This window comes from Grampus griseus (assembly GCF_964374135.1).
Source record: "Grampus griseus genome assembly, chromosome: 2".
Lineage (NCBI taxonomy): Eukaryota > Metazoa > Chordata > Mammalia > Artiodactyla > Delphinidae > Grampus > Grampus griseus.
This window is the reverse complement of record NC_139018.1, coordinates 120,787,038-120,807,306: the sequence shown is the minus strand read 5'-3', so window position 1 is coordinate 120,807,306 and position 20,269 is coordinate 120,787,038.

Here is a 20,269-nt window from a genome sequence, read left to right as displayed (position 1 = left end):
AGATAAGAACTCTAAGGGGAAAATGACTTTCAACTCTATTTTCTGGAACTAGCCATGGTTATTATCCTAAAACCCAAAGAGAAAAGACCATTTCCTGAAGATTCATATTCTGGCACCTAGCACCTCTTCTGGATTATCTGTTATTTGAATCTTGTATTGTCTCGCCTCACCCACAAAAACATACTTTCTTGGAGAAGAATGGATGGATCTTATATTAGTTTCCATCTCCTCCTGTATCTAGCACTGTTTCTATAAACATACTAGAAGTCTGACTAATGTGGACTTAATGAATTAGCAGGATAATCTGTGTATGTGCGTGTGTGTGTGTGTGTGTGTGTGAGCGCGTGTGTGTGTGTGTGTAGTGACAGTCTGATTCTTTCATGAGATGAAACACAGTCAAATCAGGAAGGGAATTACTGGCTAGTACACCACGAGAATATAAACCATATGCTCTACCTGAAGAAAGTATTCAAAAGAGAATTCCAATAGAAGAAAATAGACAATGCAAGAGAGAGGGAAATAACAAGTCAAGAAAAACAAATAGTTTTGGGCCAGTAGATGAGCTTAAAGTTTTGGAGACCACCCCAGGCTTCTTGTCCTCACCCCACGGGTCCCCCAGCCCAGTCTAGGACCCCTGGACACAGGTCAGAGAAAGGAGCAGGACAGCCTGGCCGAGCTGGGCCTCCCCTGCAAATGGGGAGAGTCCCCTCATGAACACACCTAAAGATAAAATCAGCAAATCCCCATTTCTCAGAAAACACCAAATTAAAAAGGAGACTTGCCCAAGATTTGATAGAAAGCAGGTGACACCCACAATTGCTGGGGTTTGGCCTTAAGGAAGACAAAACCCACCGGAGCCTTGTGAGCTGGAGGCCTGGGGTCGGGATACAGTTGTACCTCCCTTGCCCTCTCTTTGCTCACAGAGAGATTGGATGGAGAAGAGATGGGAGCAGTCCAGCCACTCTTATGACACATCTAAGACCCCCACGTCAGTGGGAATTAAATCCGACTCCTGTGTTTCATCGGCTTCAGCCAAAGAATGTGGGTTTGCAGAGCCAGTGTCTCCAGATAGTGCACAGGTCTGGAGTAAATGGCCCAGGGCGGAGGCCAGCATCCATGCAGAGGGTCCATGAGTATAGCCAGAGTGATGCCTGCATCTCCCTACCTCCACAGGCCAGGGGCCACACTGTCCAGAGGAAGGAGGAAAGGCAGGACGCAGGGCCAGGACTGTGGAGCGCTGGGATGAAGCCACCAGGGATGGCCCGGAGCAGGATCTTCTTGCTGCAGGGGGCAAGTTTGGCTCAGAAGAGGGTGCCCTGGGCACCACTCCTCAGGACGCTGCTCCCGACTCCCCTCCTCTGTCACCCTCTTGGCCACAGTCCTATTTTACTCTTGCTGTCTTCCCCACAGGGCAACGTTGGAGTAATGGCACCAAGGTCCCCTCTGATCACACCAAAGCCACCCCAACTCCCAGTGGCTCCTGTGGTCTCAAGTACCCCCCTTACCTGTTCCAATCCATCTGTCTAGCTGCACCTAGCACTCTCCTGGCCCCATGGGTCCCTCATAGCCTGCCACCTCACACAGCAGTGAGCCAAGACAAGAGGTCTGTTTCTGGAGACACCAACGTGGTCCCCTGGCTTCCGCTCTTGGACAGCTAGCTTCCCGCTGTCCTTCCCATTGCCTACCCAACCCCAGCCTTCTAGACACCTGACTTCCTCAGGCCACCAGCACTCAGCCCAGCTCAGCCTTGCTGTTCTTGTATCCCCCGAGTCCCAGCTCTAGGCAGGGAGGTGCTGGTCATCTGATCCAAGAGCATCTTTGATTGTGGCATCTCCCCAGCCTCAAGGAGACACATGTGAGCACCAGAATCCCTCTGAGCCTTGGAGGAGCCTACCATCCACGGGCAGTTATCATGAGAAAGGGAATCCAGCAGGGCTGGCTAACTCTTCTCCCTCCGCACCTCTGTCCCTGCTGTTCCTGTGGCCCTCTGCCCCTTCATCACTGTGGCAACACCAAGTAAGTGCCTCACCCAGGGACCCAGCTTCTGATCCCAAGGAACGTCCTTTTCTCCCCCACTTGACCACTTCTACTGAACGTGACAGCCTGCCACACTGCTGTGTATGTATGTGTGTATACACCCTGCTTCTTCTACCTGAAAGCACAACCATCTTGGCACACACTGTCCCCACCTTTATGTGTCCTTCAACGTGGAGTAAAATACCTCAGCAGGTACCTTGGACCTGAGTGAACGTTTACCTAGTTGAGTCATGACCCATTGGATGTGTGTCCAAGGAGAAGCAAGGTGGGACAACTCTGCAGGAATTCCTAGGAAATGCAGCCCCTCCCTCCAGTGCTTTATTTGAAGTCAAGGTGAAACGGGTTCCCAACCCAAACCATGGGTCAGTTCCCACCTGCCCTGTGACCCGAGGATGAGGCCCTGGTGGTCCAAGGCACCACAGGTTGCCTTGCTCCTACTCACATATCCCTTTTACTGCTTTCGATTTATGCAAATAAATGTTGCCTTCCCAATTACAAGTGCCTTGGAAGGAAGGCCAATAACACAGATTACTATGTTTGTGCTCTATCAATATTTGGTGACACAGGTCTTGATTTGTTTTTCAAGGGATGTCTGTCTGAATGACCCATCACAAGAGCGGCAAAATTCTGCCTGGAAATAAAAGGGCCCGCAGGGAAACAGTAAAGGTCAGGTTGTCTGTGTCTGCCGTTTTCTGTTTCATGCACTCTGCTCCACGGGAGTCACCATTTCATCTCCAGCCAACGTCTTGGGGGAGCTACTATCACCATCCCCAGTCTGTGTGTGAATAAACTGAGGTGTGGAGAGGCTAAATAATTTCTCCAAAGTCAAGTCAGGACCCATATTCTTGGCCACTTGGTGCTGTTTCCTACTTGGTGATCAGCTGTGTTCCAGGCTCAGAGCTGGCACGGCCAGGAGAGAGGACAGAGTGCCAGGAGGGCTCCTCCCTGGCTCTCTAACTTCCCCAGGAAGTGAGGGGCCGAGGGGGGTCTGTGCCTCTAACGTTCTCTTGTATGTTTGCAGGGAATTTTTAACCTCCCAGTTAGCGGTCAGCCCAGGAAAGATGTGAAATGCTGCTTGCTGAACTCAAGGTCCCCAAAGGGAGACTCAGCCAAACAGAGAGCCAATAGAGCCCATTTCTCTCCTTGGAACTAAGAGACAAAGCCTCCTTCTAACAGCCAGCACCAACTTCCAGCCGTGGGAGTGGCCACCACGGAAGTGGGTGCCCCAGCCCCAGTCAAGCCTTTGGATGAGGCATTCCCAGCTGACAACCTGACTGCAACCCTATGGGGTTCCTGAACTGGAGGCACCCAGCCAAGCCAACCCAGATCCCGACCCAGAGAAACTGTGTAAGGTGATAAATGTTTGTTGTCTTAAGCTGCTAAATGTGGGGTAATTTGTTACACAGAAATAGACAACTATTAAGATTATGTATTTACATGTATTATCTCCCGTATTAGATTTTAGATTCCTTAAAATGATGATTCCTATTTATCACATTGTATCTGGGACAATGTCTCAAGCCAGATAGGTCTTCCAGAAATGTTCATTGCATCCATTAGTGAATCAATGGATTTCTGATCAACTTTGGGGCTGATTTTATTTGTCACACATTTATTAAGAACCTCATTTTAGTCCGGCATTGAGCTGGGCTCTGGGACATGTCTGAGTCCCAGAGACCAACTCTTAGATGAGCTATGAGCATGCCCAGAGTTGTCCCAACCGAGACTCCCCACTCCCCACCAGCCCCTCTGGTTGAGGCTGACAAGGAGCTCAGATGCTAGTTTTTTAAAAAAAAGAACCATAATTATAATGAAATATTAGAGGAAAATAATAAAAGTAAGTTGCTAGAGCTATGAATGCTCTCACTGCCTAGGAGCAGTGTGAAAGGCTTCACAAGGAGGTGACATACGAACCAGCGCTGCAGAGGGATTGAGAATATGCCAGGAAGACAAACGGCGGGGTGTGGGGGGCAGTGTGCTAGGAGGAGGGAACAGCCTATGCAAAGTCGTGGATGAGTGAGCATTCACTGTGTGTCAGGGGATGGGAAATGCCCACTTGTACCTTGGGTCTCAGCCATGGGGGAGCCAGCAAGAGAGGATACACCTGAAAGTGAGGCTGCTTTAGCTGTGGAGGGATTTCCTGGTGGCAGAAGTGCAACCACTAGCTAGCAACCTGAACCTTCTTTGAAAATTAGAGACTATATTCCTGACACTCCCAAATTTCCCAGCATTCCCCATTGTCCCCAAATTCCCAATAGACACTCCCAACTTTCCTAACTATCTGAACCCTCCCAGGAAGCATCATGTGCCAGATGAAATCCTGGCCTCTGAAGGTGAATACACCAGGGGCCAGGCCCTGCTGGGATGAGTGAGGATTAGGGTCTTTCTTCTTTGCTTCTGTAACTGCCGGGCAACAGAAACCCTTGCCTACATTTGGAGGTTGTTATAGACTGGATATTTGCATCCCAGAAAAATTCATATATTGAACCCCTAACCCCCAATGGGATGGTGTTAGGAGATGTGGTCTTTGGGAGGTGATTAGGTTTAGATGAGGTGCTGAGGGTGGGGTTCCCATGATGGTATTAGTGCCCTTATAGGAAGAGACACCAGAGAGATTGTGAGGACAGAGTGAGAAGGTGGTGTCTGCAAGCCAGGAAGTGGGTCCTCACCAGAACCTGACCACGCTGGCACCCTGGCACTCCAGCCTCCAGAGTGTGAGAAATAAATGTCTGTTATTTAAGGCACCCAGTGTATCATATTTTGTTATGTCAGCCTGAGATGACCAAGACAGAGACTCTGCTTGGAGAGGCAGGGACTTACTTTCAATCACAGAAGCCACAAAGGTTCTAATAGTCCTGTTCTCCAACCCCCAGAAGCTAGAGCTCAGGCTGTGGCCTGGGGAAGGCCAATGGGGTGTGGGTCTGCAGAGAACGAAAAGAGTTCTCTGCAGGGAGAGTTTGGAGATGACACTGACACCTGGGGACCTGAAACATCATCATGGTCCCCCTACTAGAGAGGGGACACCTTGGGGGTCAGGTAACAAAGGGATGCCTAGTTCAGGCCTCTCATGGGGGGTGTGCAGGAATTGTGTTTAAGACATGCAAAGGGGCTGGTACACTGTTATCATTCAATTCATGCCCAGTATTGTTTTTTTCAGTCTTTGTTAGTGTTTTGTGGGCTTCTTAAAAGGGATCCCTTCTCATATAGGGTGTAACCCAGTTCTTCTTAATCAAAGATTTGCTTTCACAGAACTTTCTTTCTGGGCCTCCATATTCACGCCAAGCTGCACATCCAAGGGGGTGAACTGCTGTCATCAATTCCTTTAGATGAGATCATTCCTTATCTGGAGTTTTACTGGTACAGAAGAAGAAAATTGTTCTCAATATTATTATTGTGATTTGAGAATCTATTTATCTATTATTTTCATTTATGTTTTTGTCCTAGGAACAAAAATTTGGACAATTTTATGTGCCTTTGTTTTTTGTTTTTGTTTTGTTTTGTTTTGTTTGGCTGTGTTGGGCCTTCATTGCTGTGCACAGGCTTTCTCTAGTTGCAGCGAGTGGGGGCTACTCTTCGTTGCGGTGTGTGGGCTTCTCATTGCAGTGGCTTCTCTTGTTGTGGAGCACGGGCTCTAGGCATGTGAGCTTCAGTAGTTGCAGCACGTGGGCTCAGTAGTTGTGGTGCACGGGCTTAGTTGCTCCGTGGCATGTGGATCTTCCTGGACCAGGGCTCGAACCTGTGCCCCCTGCATTGGCAGGTGGATTCTTAACCACTGCGCCACCAGGGAAGCCCATGTGCCTTTGTTTTTTTGGAGTTTCCATAGCAGTAAAAGATTCACTCAATAATGACATTTATAATTTTTCAACTACAGGTAGGATTATACCTATTTGTACTTTAAAGCCTCGGCAATAAAGCTTTCACCCAACTATACTCTGCTTTTTACATGCTTAAAAATTTGCTCTAAAGGATAAATAAAATAGAGTAGCAGGGCATGAATCTCTAAGTTTTCAAAAAACGGACCTTTATGTTTATATAACATAATTTCATTTTTTTAAGTCTCCTTCCATGGGAGAAATGAAATTTCAGGCAATTCCGGCCTCCCCCCCGCCACACACACACAGAGGCACACACCACCTTTTCCCTTCTTCCTGCCAGTGTGGCTGTGTTTTGGATGGTTTCTTGATGCCATGGCCTCAGGGGTGGATGGGGATGGGTGTCTGTCCCCATCGTGTCATCCTCTGTCTGCCATCCCCTGAAGGGTGCATCTGCACGGGGGTTCCTGTCACTGCCGTGTGCAAGCTGCTGCTCAATCTCCCTGCACTTCTACCCCAGGGCCCCTTCAGTCCACCCCTCTCCCAGCTGCTTTGGGCTGTTCTTAGGGACCTAGGAGTAGCCCGCTGCAGTCTGTGCCACTCTGGGGCCACAAGAAACTTGGTGGGACAGAGGTGGCCTTCTGTACTACTCTTGACTCCTGGGAAATTATTTTACTGCTTTGCAGACAACACTGGAGTGCAAGGGAGCTCTGTGATCTGTATGAGTCCTTCAGCCCACGTGACCATATAGCCAGGGCCACGTCTGCACTGCGATGGGGGTGCAGCACTCAGAGACCTTGCAAGCTGGCAGGCCCCTGTGCTCCTGCTTCCCTGAGTCACCTGCCCTCTGGCTGTCTGTACCTGCCCTCCCTGCCAGGGCTCTCCAGGGGGAGTAGCCTCGGTCTCTGGCTCAGAGCCCCACAACTCATTTACCCTTTTCCCAGCCCAGGAAAGCTCAATCTACTCATCAGAGTGAGAGAAACTGACTCAAAATGAGCACGTGTTGTCTCTCAGGGCCCGACTTTCGAAACTCAAAATGTTTTCATCTCAGACCCTTGTTTCGAATTTCCAAAAGTCCAGTTTTGAGACATTAAAGGTAGATTGTGAAATGCAGACTCTCCATTCTGCTGTGTGTGGTACATACAACATACACCGGATGATGCCCCAAGGAGGGTAAGATAGAAGGATGTCTGGAAGTACTGTGGACAAAGAATCTGTAGTTTCTCTGTAAAAATAGTACCCCACTGCAGACGTAAATATTTGAATGTAACCTGGAAAGGACCTTTTGCATCCATCAGATTCTTTGGGGGCACTAATGATGACTGAACTTTGAATTGTTGAAAATCAGAGGTTGGGGTACTTTGGGAGATTGGGCTTCATCAGAGGCCATTGGAGCAGCCTGTGATGTGCCCTCTGGGTGATGACATGGTCCGTCCCCATGGCTCAGTGCTGTGACGTGAGAGCTCACAGCAGGGGGTGTGGGAGCAGGGGGTGTGGGAGCAGGGGGTGTGGGAGCAGGGAGTGTGGGAGTCTTCATGGAGGGAAATGGAGGGGACTGGAAAATTTGGTTTGGGGGTTTATTCACACAGCATGAGTGTACTCCTCATATGGCCTCCCTCCTTACCCCACCACAACACAGAGGAGGAAGCAAACAGGCACAGAGGAAGGTGAAGGGCATTTCCCAGGGCTCCCTTTCCATAGACATTCTCCACACAGGGCTCCCAGAGACTGGTGTGGACATCAGTGGGGACAAAGGCTGGTGTACCTGGACCCAGGTCTTCTCAACCTCCTCACTTGGCCCGTGTACACAGCCCCCAGCCCTCTAACTCCCTTCAAACGAGGGCATCAAGATGGAATCTCTCTCTCTCCTTATTCCTTCAGAGCTAAACTGATATATCAGTCAGGCAGAAGCATGTCTAGTTTAACTGCTTCTGCTCCAGGCTGGTGTTGCACCTCTATCGTGGAGGGTGTGGACTTCCCTCACTTCAACTAAGGGATGAATTTCTACTGAAGCTGAGAGTGGGCATGTACTGGGTTCTACCCTCAGATCACATACCACAGTTACTCTGTGCTCTTTCGGGCTGGTCCTGAACAGCCAGAATCACCATGCTTCTCTCTACGGGAGGAAGGCAGAAATACGGAAAGTGGGTGCTGATGAGCTGGGCTGAAAGTTATCTGCATTCAGAGTCTGATGTTTGGAAGGTGTGTATAGGAAAAAGAAAAGTGGGGGTGAAGTTATGGAATTTGGAATATATTACAAGCATTTAGAAATTGAAGACAAACAAACAAAAACCTGGTTCATGAAATGTGAGTTTTCAGGGACAGAGCATCCTCCCTTTGCTGGGGCACTATGCTTGGCGATCTATGCCACCCATGGATCTGGTTCTCACAAAGCACCAAGCTGCCATGTCTGTCCTACAGGGTTTCCCCAGGTTGTGTGGATCCAGGGCTCTTGACCTGGGCTCAAGGACACCCTTAGGGACGGTATCCACACTGGTTCCTATGGCAGGACACACTACTCTCAGAAGCCCTACTCTGTACCCACCTATCCTGGAGAACCCCAGGCCATCACTGTTCAGTAAGGACCCTGGGGGAAGGTAATAAAAAAGGTCTTCAGACACAGTTCCCAAAATGTGCTTGGAGTCTGGAGGGATGGTTGAATTGCTAGGTTTTAACAAGATGTTGGCATTAGTTATGTGTAGTCAAGGGATCAACCCACAGAATGCTAGATTTGGGAAGGACTACAGAAATCTGTGACTTTGACTCTTTCTTTGTGTTGAGGACTGTATCCATCAGCTCAGGAATTCATAACAAAGTACCACAGACTAGTGGCTTAAACGACAGACATTTATTACCTCACCGTCTGGAGGCAGAGAGTTCAAAGTCAAGATGTCAGCAGATTTGGCTTCTCCTGAGGCCTCTCTCCTTGGCTGGACTCTCTTTGGCCTCCTCGCTGTGTCCTCATGTTCTCTGTGTATCCATCACTGCTGTTTCTTCCTCTTCTTATAAGGACACCAGTCACATTGGATTATGGTCCCACCCCATGACCTCATTTAACTTTAGTTACACCTGTAAGGGCCCTATATCCAAATATAACCAGATTGGGGGTTAAGGCTTCAACACAGGAATCTAGGGGACACAATGCAGTTCATAACAACAACCCATTCTGCTTCTGCATGGCATGGAACAAGAAAGTATTATACTATCTGCTGGCTCCAAAATAATCAAGGGTATGAATGGAATGGGTTAGACAGTGCAGTGAAAAATATTTCACCTCTCTTAGTCTCTATTTCTTCTTGGAAAACAGGAAAAGTGACATATATGCTATATGGATAGGCGTGTTGGAAATAATGTTTGCAAGATGAGTATTTAATAAAGGGTGGCTATCCCTGTGAACCACTGGCATCATTCTGGACACTCCATGGGGTCCCAAGGTCCAGTGAAGCCCTTGGCCCGCTCTGAGAAGCATTTATCTGGAAAGTTGCTGCACATTATGCTATGAGACCAATCAACCCTGGATATGACACCAGGCTTGACACCTGGGCCACGGGCCAGACTCATACAGGGCCTGACACATGCTACCTGTCCTGTGGGAACATTATGGGAACTTTTTTGTGGGATCCTGAATGAACATCTGACTTCCCTTGAGGACTGGATCTGGTGTTGAGAGCACACCCTGTGCTTCACTACATCTGTCCTTATTCTTACATAGACTTCTTCATTTGAAGTCTCCAGGATAAGATATTTCTGTACCTTACAACCTGAAAAAAATTTTCAATTAAAAATAGATGGATAGATAGATGGATAGGTAGATAGATAGATAGATAATAGATAGGTGATAATTAGATAGATATCTTCCATAATAATGAACAGGGTTATGTGAGGGACTTACTCAAGTTGCAAACTAGAAAGTGGATTTTATGGAGCTACTCTGAAATTCTTATCACTGGGAAGATGCTCTACCAGGATCTAGAGTCAAATAAAGGGCTGGGGAAGGAGGGGCCAAGCAGCAACGGGGAGGCTGGGGTGACTGATCACAATGTCAAGGAAGGCCACAGAGTGGAGCAGGGAGAACTATCTCTGAAAATAAAGACAGTTAGTTTCCTGACAAAAATGGAGTAACAGGATTTAAATTTACTCTCATGCTGGAAAGAACTAATTTCTTTAAAAGACAAAATAAAAGAAACAATGGTTTTATGCCACTGGACGTTAGGCAGCAAAGGACAGTGAACCCTGAGGGCTGGAAACAAAAGAAGCAAGGCCTACAATTGTTTTGAGTTTCCAGACTACAACAAGATGAGGTGGAACTAAAGGCAGAGCCCAGAAGAGTCTTTGAATGGAGGAGACAGAACTGAGATCCCAGGAGAACAAGGCAGAAAGAGCACTCTACCAATGAGGGAGCACAGAGTGGTCAGCAGGCAATGACTGAAGCATGCATGTGAAGACATTACTGGATGCTGAGGAAAGAGCTTCCTGAAAGGATCAGAGGGAACAGTGCTTGGCACTCACATGGGGCAAAAATCATAACTATTCCCACCACCAGGCTGATGCATAATTTATGGGGCATTGCCTCTCTGGTGGGTAATAATTAATCCCATACTAAATATTAGGTCCTATCTAGCAAATTGTAAAAGCAAGACCCTAAGAATCAAACTGTTTCCACACAACCTAATAGCAAACATGTTACCAAACCAAGATATTGACACCAGGTTTTGGTGAAGGAAAGTGCAGCGTTTATTGCAGGCACCAAACAAGGAGTCTAGGCATCTAGTGCTTAAAGACCTAAACTCCCCAAAGGCTTTCAGGGAAAGGTTTTTAAAGACAGGGTGAGGGAGGGGGGCTGTGGAGTGTGTCATCAGCTTGTGGACATTCTTCTGATTAGTTGGTGGTGAGGTAATCAGGAGTCAACCTCATCAACCTTCTGGTTCCAACTGGTCTGGGGTCTACATGCTTGTGGGCAGCATACAGTTAACATCTCCCACCTGGTGGGGGTTTCAAGATCTGCCAAACAGCTCAAAGGACATGGCTCAGAATGTTATCTATAGCCCTTGAGGAGGAACTAAAGGTCCTTGACTTTGTTTGATGGCTAAACTATTATTATTTTATCTTGCTTGACTGTTTTCCTTTCTGCATTTTCTCACTTCTCTGATTAAATTTACTCTTTGGAAATCAGAGAAGGCCTAGGAGGCTACAATTTTATAAGAGGTAGGTGGAGGACATGGCGGGGGGGGGGGATCTGTTCTGGGAAGGCCCCATAGGGTCCTCTCAGTTACAAAGAGAGCTCAAGAATATTTGTAAGAATACAAAAAGTCCATCATTCAACAAGATAAATTCACAGTACCAGACAACCAATAAAAAACTAACAGACATGCAAAGAAGCAGGAAAATACAATCTGGAATTAGAAAAAAAACAACCCAGAACTGATAGAGGTGTTAGAATTAGCAGAAAAGAATATTACAGTTGTGGTTTCAACTCTATTACAGATCTCCAAAAAAGTTAAATAGAAATATGACCTAAATAAAACTTTTAGAAATAAAAAATTACAAGTCTGACATGAAAAATGCAATACACTGGATGGAAGTAAGGGCATGTTAGACATTGCAGAAGAAACAGATTTGCGAATTTGAAGACATAGCAATAGAAACTATCCAAGAACAAACACACAGAGAAGAAAAAAGATGCAATAAATGAATGAAAAGAGCATCCGTGAGGGGCGGAAGAAACTTGAAGTGATCTAATACACGTGTAATTGGTATTCATAAAAGGGGCAAGGCAGAAAATGTACCTGAAGAAATAATAGCCTAGAACATTCCAAATTTGCTGAAAATTATAAACCCAAAGACCAAAGTGATTCAGAAAACTCTGAGCACAAGACACATGAAAAAATTACACCAAGGTGTACTACAATCAGATTGCTCAAAACCCCTGATGAAGAGAAAATCTTTTAAATAGCCAAGAAAAACACTCATACACACAAGAGCAAGAATAAGAATGATAGCAAATTTCTCATTTAAAAAAAAAGAAGAAGACAGGAAAGAGAGTGGAATAACATCTTCAAAGCACTGACTGAAAAAATTGTTAACCTAGAATTCTATACCCAGAGGAAATACATTTCAAAAATGAAGATAAATTAAGACATTTTTGGACACACAAAGGCAAAATAATTCATTACCACACAAGAAGAAATGCTCATGTAAGCCCAACAGGCAGAAGAAAGATAGAAATAAGGATCTGCACAAACGAATGAAGGGGTCAGAAGTGGTAACTATACAAGATTATTTCTAAGTATTTAAATCTTTTAAAAGAAAATTGTTTAAACAATAGTAATAGCAATGTATTGTGGGGCTTATAAAATATATAAAATCATACAGGTTACAATAATAGCACAAAGGTCAGGATACCTAAAAATACCTTACCTGTTGTAAGGTTCTTATGTTGTACTTGAAGTGGTGTAACTTCATTTGATAACAGACAATGGTAGGTTAAAGATATATTCTATAAATCTTAAGTGACCACCAAAACAACAAAACAGAGTTACAACTAATAAGCAAAGAGGTGTTAAAGTGGAATCATAAATAATACTCATTTTACCCATGAGAAAAACGGGAAGGAAAAAAGGAACAAAGTGAAAAAACAACAAACAGAAAAAAATAGTAGGATTTAAAACTAACCATTTAAATTATCATAGTAATTTAAAGAGCCTAAACATTCTAATTAAAAGTCAGGGGTGGGCTTCCCTGGTGGCACAGTGGTTGAGAATCTGCCTGCCAATGCAGGGGACATGGGTTCGAGCCCTGGTCTGGGAAGATCCCACATGCCGCGGAGCAACTAGACCCGTGAGCCACAACTACTGAGCCTGCGCGTCTGGAGCCTGTGCTCCGCAACGAGAGACGCCGCGACAGTGAGAGGCCTGCGCACCGCGATGAAGAGTGGCCCCCACTCACCGCAACTAGAGAAAGCCCTCGCACAGAAACAAAGACCCAACACAGCCAAAAATAATAAATAAATACATAAATAAAAAAGTCAGGGGTTGTCAGATTAGATAAAAATTCAAGACCCAGCTATATGCTGTCTACAAAAAAGAGCATTTTAAATATAAAGACACACTTCATTTAAAAGAAAAAGAATAGAAGATGATATACCATATTAAAATTAATCTAAATAATGCTATATTTGCTAGATTAATATCAGAATTAGTAGATTTCAGACAACAGAATGTTACTACCAAAAATAAGGTTAATTCACAATGATAAAGAGGTCAATTCATCAAGAGGACCTAACAATCCTAAAAATCTATGCAACCACTAATGCAGCTTCAAAATACTTGAAGCAAACACCAATAGAACTGGAGGGAGAAATAGACAGATCCACAATTATAGTCAGAGGTTTCAATACGCCTCTCTTAAAAAACAATAGAACAAGCAAACAGGAAGTTGATAAGGGTACAGAAGACTTTAGCAATACTGTCAAGTAACTTTTCCTAATTGACATATACAACGCTCCAACAACCAATATCAGAATATATATTTTTTTCATGTGCAACAGAACATTAACCAAGATATATTGGTTATATATTCTGGTCCCCAAAACAAGCCTCAATAAATTTAAAAAGATTTAAGTCAAACAAACTATGTTCTCCAATCATAAAGCAATTAAACTAAAAATCAATAACAGAAATATCTCAAGGGAAAAAAATCCCTCAACATTTGGAAGTGAATTCATACATTTCTAAATAACATATGGGTCAAAGAAAAAGTGGAAAGGGAAATTAGAAAGTATTAGGAACTGAATGAAAATGCAACTTGCCAAATTTGTGGGCTTCTATTTCAACTCTGTTACAAAAGGAAAAGATGTCAAATCAATGACTTCAGCCCACCTTAGGAAACCAGAAAAAAAAAAGAGGGGACAAAATGAAATGTATACATACAGAGAATAAAACTTAAGAGCTTAGACCCAAACTAACATAAAATAAATCAATGAAATCAAAAGTCATTCTTTTAGAAGGTCAATAAAACTGATAACTTTCTAGCCAGACTGAGCAGGAAAAAAGAAGATACAAACTACCAGTATCAAGAATGAGACATGTGACAATACTACAGATTCTATAGATATTTTTTAAATTATGGATTATTATGAGCAATTTTATATAAATAAATTTGACAAGTTAGATGAAATGGATAATTTTTTTTGAAATATACAAACTAGAAAGCTCACTTGAGAAGAAATAGATAACATGAATTGTCCTCTATCAAATAAATTAAAATATATTTGAAATCCGTAGAAAATAAAAAGTACCTCCTAGACCCAAATATCTTCATTGAGGAATTTAAGCAAGAAAGAATACCAATTCTTCACAAACTACAAACAAACTCTTACATAAATTTGAAGAGGAGAGAATACTTCCCAATTCATTCTGTGACACCAGAATTACTCTGATACCAAAAGTAGGTGAAGACATTATAAGAAAACTACAGATTAATGTCTTTTGAACATGAACACAAACCTTTGACATACAAGCAAACTGAAATTAGCAGTGTATAAAAGAGATCAGATGGATGACCAATTAATTAATATACCATTGATTCCAGTCATTCCACAGCTGGGCATTTATCTACCCAAGAGTAATCAAAGCATAAATCCATATAAAAACCTGTACAGGAATGTTTATAGGAACTATATTTAAAATAGCCAAAACTGTAAACATCCCAAATCTTCACCAATAATTGAATAGAGAGACTGGAGTATATTGATACAATGGAATATTACTCAGCAGCAAAAAGGGATGAATTAATGATACATGCAATAACATGAATGAATTTCAAAATAATTATGCCAAGTGAAAGAAGAGTTTTATTTAAATTCTGCAATATACAAACTAATATATAGTGACAGCAGACCAGTGGTTGTCTATGGATGGGGGCAGATTGGGGAGGTGTGTGAGGAGTGATTACAAAGGGACATGAAGACTTTCAGGGGATGTCACATATAGTTATCTTGATTAAAAGGTGTATTCATCTGGTATACATATTTAATTGTAAACTTTGTGTCCACATTATTAAATGTCTATTATACCTTGAATGAAGCTATTTTATAAAGAAAATAATAACTTTAAAAAGGAGAAATAAAGTATTTGAATCAGAAGTTTAAAAGTTACTCATAGAAAAAAGTGGCTTCTACTTCCACTTAGGATACAGAAAGTCACTAAGGATATGGCACGAGAGGAAACCAAATAACCTGCAAAATCCTAGTTTCTAAAACCCATCAGAGAGCTAAGAATGCAAAGAAACCTAAATGATCTAGAATCTAGATATTAACAAGCCCCTCTCAAGAGAAAGGAAATGGAATATTGTTCAGACTTAATATTAAGATGTTAAATATCCTCCAAATACTGTATGATATTGCTTATATGTGGATTCTAAAAAAAGAATACAAATGAATGTATATGCAAAACAGAAACAGACTCACAGATATAGAAAGCAAACTTGTGGTTACCAAAGGGGAGAGGGAAAGGGGGAGGAACAAATTATGGGTATGGGATTAATAGATACAAACTACTACATATAAAATAGATAAGCAACAAGGATATACTGTGTAGCACAGGGGATTATAGCCGTTATCTTGTAATAACCTAAAATGGAGTATAATCTGCAAAAATACTGAATCACTATTCTGTACACCTGAAACTAATATAATATTGCAAATCAACTATACTTGAATAAATAAAAGTTTTTTAAAAAAGATGTTAAAGGGCTTCCCTGGTGGCGCAGTGGTTGAGAGTCCGCCTGCCGATGCAGGGGACACAGGTTCATGCCCCAGTCCGAGAAGATCCCACATACCTCAGAGCGGCTAGGCCCGTGAGCCATGGCCGCTGAGCCTGCGCGTCCGGAGCCTGTGCTCCGCAATGGGAGAGGCCACAACAGTGAGAGGCCTGCGTGCCACAACAGTGAGAGGCCTGTGTACCACAAAAAAAAAAAAAAAAAAAAAAAGATGTTAACTGTGACCAAATTGTTCTATAGATTCAACACAATTCCAAGTAAAATTCTAGAAAACTTTTCAAAAGAAATTGACAGGTTAATGTTAAAATGTGTATAAAAATGCAGAGACTTTTATAAAAATAATCAAAAAAAGAAAAGAAAACAAATTTGGAAGACTCATTCTTCCTGATTTTGAGACTTCATGTGATACAACATTAATCAAGATATTGGTATTGGCATTAAGATAAACAAATAGATAAATATGACACAACAGAGTCTAGATTTGACTTTTGACTATGGGTGCAAAGCAATTCAATGTGGGAAAAGAATCTTTCAATAAAGCATGCCAGAACAATTGGAGAGCCAGTAGCAATAAAATGAGCATTAACCATTACCCCCACCATAAACAAAATTAACAACACATGGATTAGACACCTAAACTGAAAACCTAAAGCTATAAAACTTCTAGAAGAAAACAGAAAATGGTTGTGACCTTGAGGTAGGAACACAAAATGCCAAATAATAAAATATAAATAAATAATTTGAATTTCACCAAAATTTAAAAATTTTGCTCTTCAAAGGTAACTATTAAGAAAACAAAACGGCAAGCCACATCCTAAGAGAAAATATTTGCCATGAATGTATCAGAAAAAGGACTTGTATTCAGAAGTTTGAAAGAGTTCTTACAAAACAATAACAAAAGACAAACTATTAATAGAGGAAAATATTTGAACAGACACTTCACAAATAAATACAAATAGCCAATAAGCACATGAAAATATGCCTAACAGTATTAGTCTTCAGGGAGATGCAAATTAAAACCACAATGAGGGGCTTCCCTGGTGGCGCAGTGGTTGAGAGTCTGCCTGCCGATGCAGGGGATGCGGGTTTGTGCACCTGTCTGGGAGGATCCCACATACAGTGGAGCAGCTGGGCCCGTGGGCCATGGCCACTGAGCCTGCACATAAGGAGCCTGTGCTCTGCAAAGGGAGAGGCCACAGTGGTGAGAGGCCTGCGGACCACAAAAAAAACCCCACAATGAGATACCACTCCATGACCACTAGAATCACTAAAATTAAAATTAAAAACAAAACAAAACACTGACCTTACCAAGTGTTATGAGAATACGAATATATTGGAACACTCATGTCATACTGTGGGAATATAAAATATAAAATGATGTAACCCCTTTGGAAAACAATTGGACATTTTCCTAAAAATTTATTTATTTATTCAAAATAAAATTATTTATTTATTTATTTATGGCTGTGTTGGGTCTTTGTTGCTGTGTATGGGCTTTCTCTAGTTGTGGCAAGTGGGGGCTCCTCTTCAGTGCAGTGCGTGGCCTTCTCATTGCGGTGGCTTCTCTTGTTGCAGAGCATGGGCCCCAGGCACGCAGGCTTCAGTAGTTGTGGCACATGGGCTCAGTAGTCATGGCTCGCAGGTTCTACAGCACAGGCTCAGTGGTTGTGGTGCACGGGCTTAGTTGTTCTGTGACATGTGGGAAGAATTCTTCTAAGCACATCCTTAGCTGCAATCCCTGCATTTGGATATATTGTGCTTTTGTTATCATTCATTTTAACTTTTGTTGTGATTTCATTTTAGACAGATGAGTCTAAAATGAATCTCCCAATTCATCCCACCACCACCACCCCTCCCCCACCACTTTCCCCCTTTGGTGTCCATACGTTTGTTCTCTACATCTCTGTCTCTATTTCTGCCTTGCAAACCAATTCATCTGTACCATTTTTCTAGATTCCACATATATGCGTTAGCATGCGGTACTTGTTTTTCTCTTTCTGACATACTTCACTCCTTTGTATGACAGTCTCTAGGTCCATCCACGTCTCTACAAATGACCCAGTTTCATTCTTTTTTATGGCTGAGTAATATTCCATTGTATATATGTACCACATCTTCTTTATCCATTCATCTGTCGATGGACATTTAGGTTGTTTCCATGACCTGGCAATTGTAAACAGTGCTGCAAAGAATATTGGGGAGCGTGACTCTTTCTGAATTATGGTTTTCTCAGGGTAAACGCCCAGGAGTGGGATTGCTGGGTCATATGGTAATTCTATTTTTAGTTTTTTAAGGAACCTCCATACTGTTCTCCATAATCATCGTATCGATTTACATTCCCACCAACAGTGCAAGACGGTTCCCTTTTCTCCACACCCTCTCCAGCATTTATTGTTTGTAGATTTTCTGATAATGGCCATTCTGACCAGTGTGAGGTGATAATTCACTGTAGTTTTGATTTGCATTTCTCTAATAATTAGTGATGTTGTGCCTCTTAGCCACCTGCATATTTTCTTTGGAGAAATGTCTGTTTAGGTCTTCTGCCCATTCTTTGATTGCATTGTTTGTTTTTTTTAATATTGAGCTGCATGGGCTGTTTATATATTTTGGAGATTAATCCTTTGTTGATCCATTTGCAAATATCTTCTCCCATTCTGAGGGTTGTCTTTTCTTCTTGTTTATAGTTTCCTTTGCTGTGCAAAAGCTTTTAAGTTTAATTAGGTCCCATTTGTTTACTTTTCTTTTTATTTCCATTACTCTAGGAGGTGGGTAAAAAAGATCTTGTTGTGATTTATGTCAAAGAGTGTTCTACCTATGTTTTCCTCTAAGAGTTTTACAGTGACCGGTTTTACATTTAGGTCTCTAGTCCATTTTGAATTTATTTTTGTGTATGGTTTTAGGGAGTGTTCTAATTTCATTCTGTAACATGTAGCTATCCAGTTTTTGCAGCAACACTTATTGAAGGGACTGTCTTTTCTCCATTGTATATCCTTGCCTCCTTTGTCATAGATTAGTTGACCATAGGTGCATAGGTTTATCTCTGGGCTTTCTATCCTGTTCCATTGATCTAGATTTCTGTTTTTGTGCTAGTACCATATTGTCTTGATTACTGTAGCTTTGTAGTAAAGTCTAAAGTCAAGGAGTCTGATTCCTCCAGCTCCGATTTTTTCCCTCAAGACTGCTTTGGCTCTTCAGGGTCTTTTGTGTGTCCATACAAGTTTTAAGATTTTTTTTGTTACAGTTCTTTTAAAAATGCCATTGGTAATTTGATAGCGATGGCATTGAATCTGTAGATTGCTTTGGGTAGTGTAGTCATTTTCACAATATTGATTCTTCCAATCCAAAAACATGGTATACCTCTCCATCTGTCTGGGTCATCTTTGATTTCTTTCATCAGTGTCTGACAGTTTTCTGAGTACAGGTCTTTTACCTTTTTAGGTAGGTTTGTTCCTAGGTATTTTATTCTTTTTGTGGCAATGGTGAATCTGATTGTTTCCTTAGTTTCTCTTTCTGATCTTTCATTGTTAGTATATAGGAACACAAGAGATTTCTGTGCATTAATTTTGTATCCTGCAACTTTACCAAATTCATTGATTAGCTCTAGTAGTTTTCTGGTGGCATCTTTAGGATTATCTATGTATATCTATGTATCATGTCATCTGCAAACAGTGACAGCTTTACTTCTTCATTTCCAATATGTATTCCTTTTATTAATTTTTCTTCTCTGATTGCCATGGCTAAGACTTTCAAAATTATGTTGAATAAGAGTGGTGAGAGTGGACATTCTCGTCTTGTTGCTGATCTTAGATGAAATTCTTTCAGTTTTGCACCATTGAGAATGATGTTTGCTGTGGGTTTTTCATACATGGGCTTTATTATATTGAGGTAGGTTCCCTCTATGCCCACTTTCTGGAGAGTTTTTATATACAGGTGTTGAAATTATGTCAAAACCTTTTTCTACATCTATTGAGATGATCATATGGTTTTTGTTTTTTGTTTTTTGTGTTTTTGCAGTACGTGGGCCTCTCACTGTTGTTGCCTCTCCCATTGTGAAGCACAGGCTCTGGATGCACAGGCTCAGCGGCCATGGCTCACGGGCCCAGCCACTCCACAGCATGTGGGATCTTCCCAGACGGGGGCACAAAGCCGTGTCCCCTACATCAGCGGGCGGACTCTCAACCACTGCACCACCAGGGAAGCCCCATCATATGGTTTTTATTGTTCAAATTGTTAATATGGTGTATCACATTGATTTGAGTGTACTGAAGAATCCTTGCATCCCTGGGGTAAATCCCACTTGATCATGGTGTAGGATCCTTTTAATGTGTTGTTGGATTCTGTTTGCTAGTATTTTCTTGAGGAATTTTGCATCTATGTTCATGAGTGATATTGGTCTGTTATTTTCTTTTTTTGTAGTATCTTTGGTTTTGGTATGAGGGTAATGGTGGCCTCGTAGAATGAATTTGGGAGTGTTCCTTCCTCTGCAATTTTTTGGAAGAGTTTGAGAAGGATGGGTGTTAGCTCTTCTCAAAGTGTTTGATAGAATTCACCGGTGAAGCCATCTGGTCCTGGACTTTTGTTTGTTGGAAGAATTTTAATCACAGTTTCAATTTCATTACTTGTGACTCGTCTGTTCATATTTT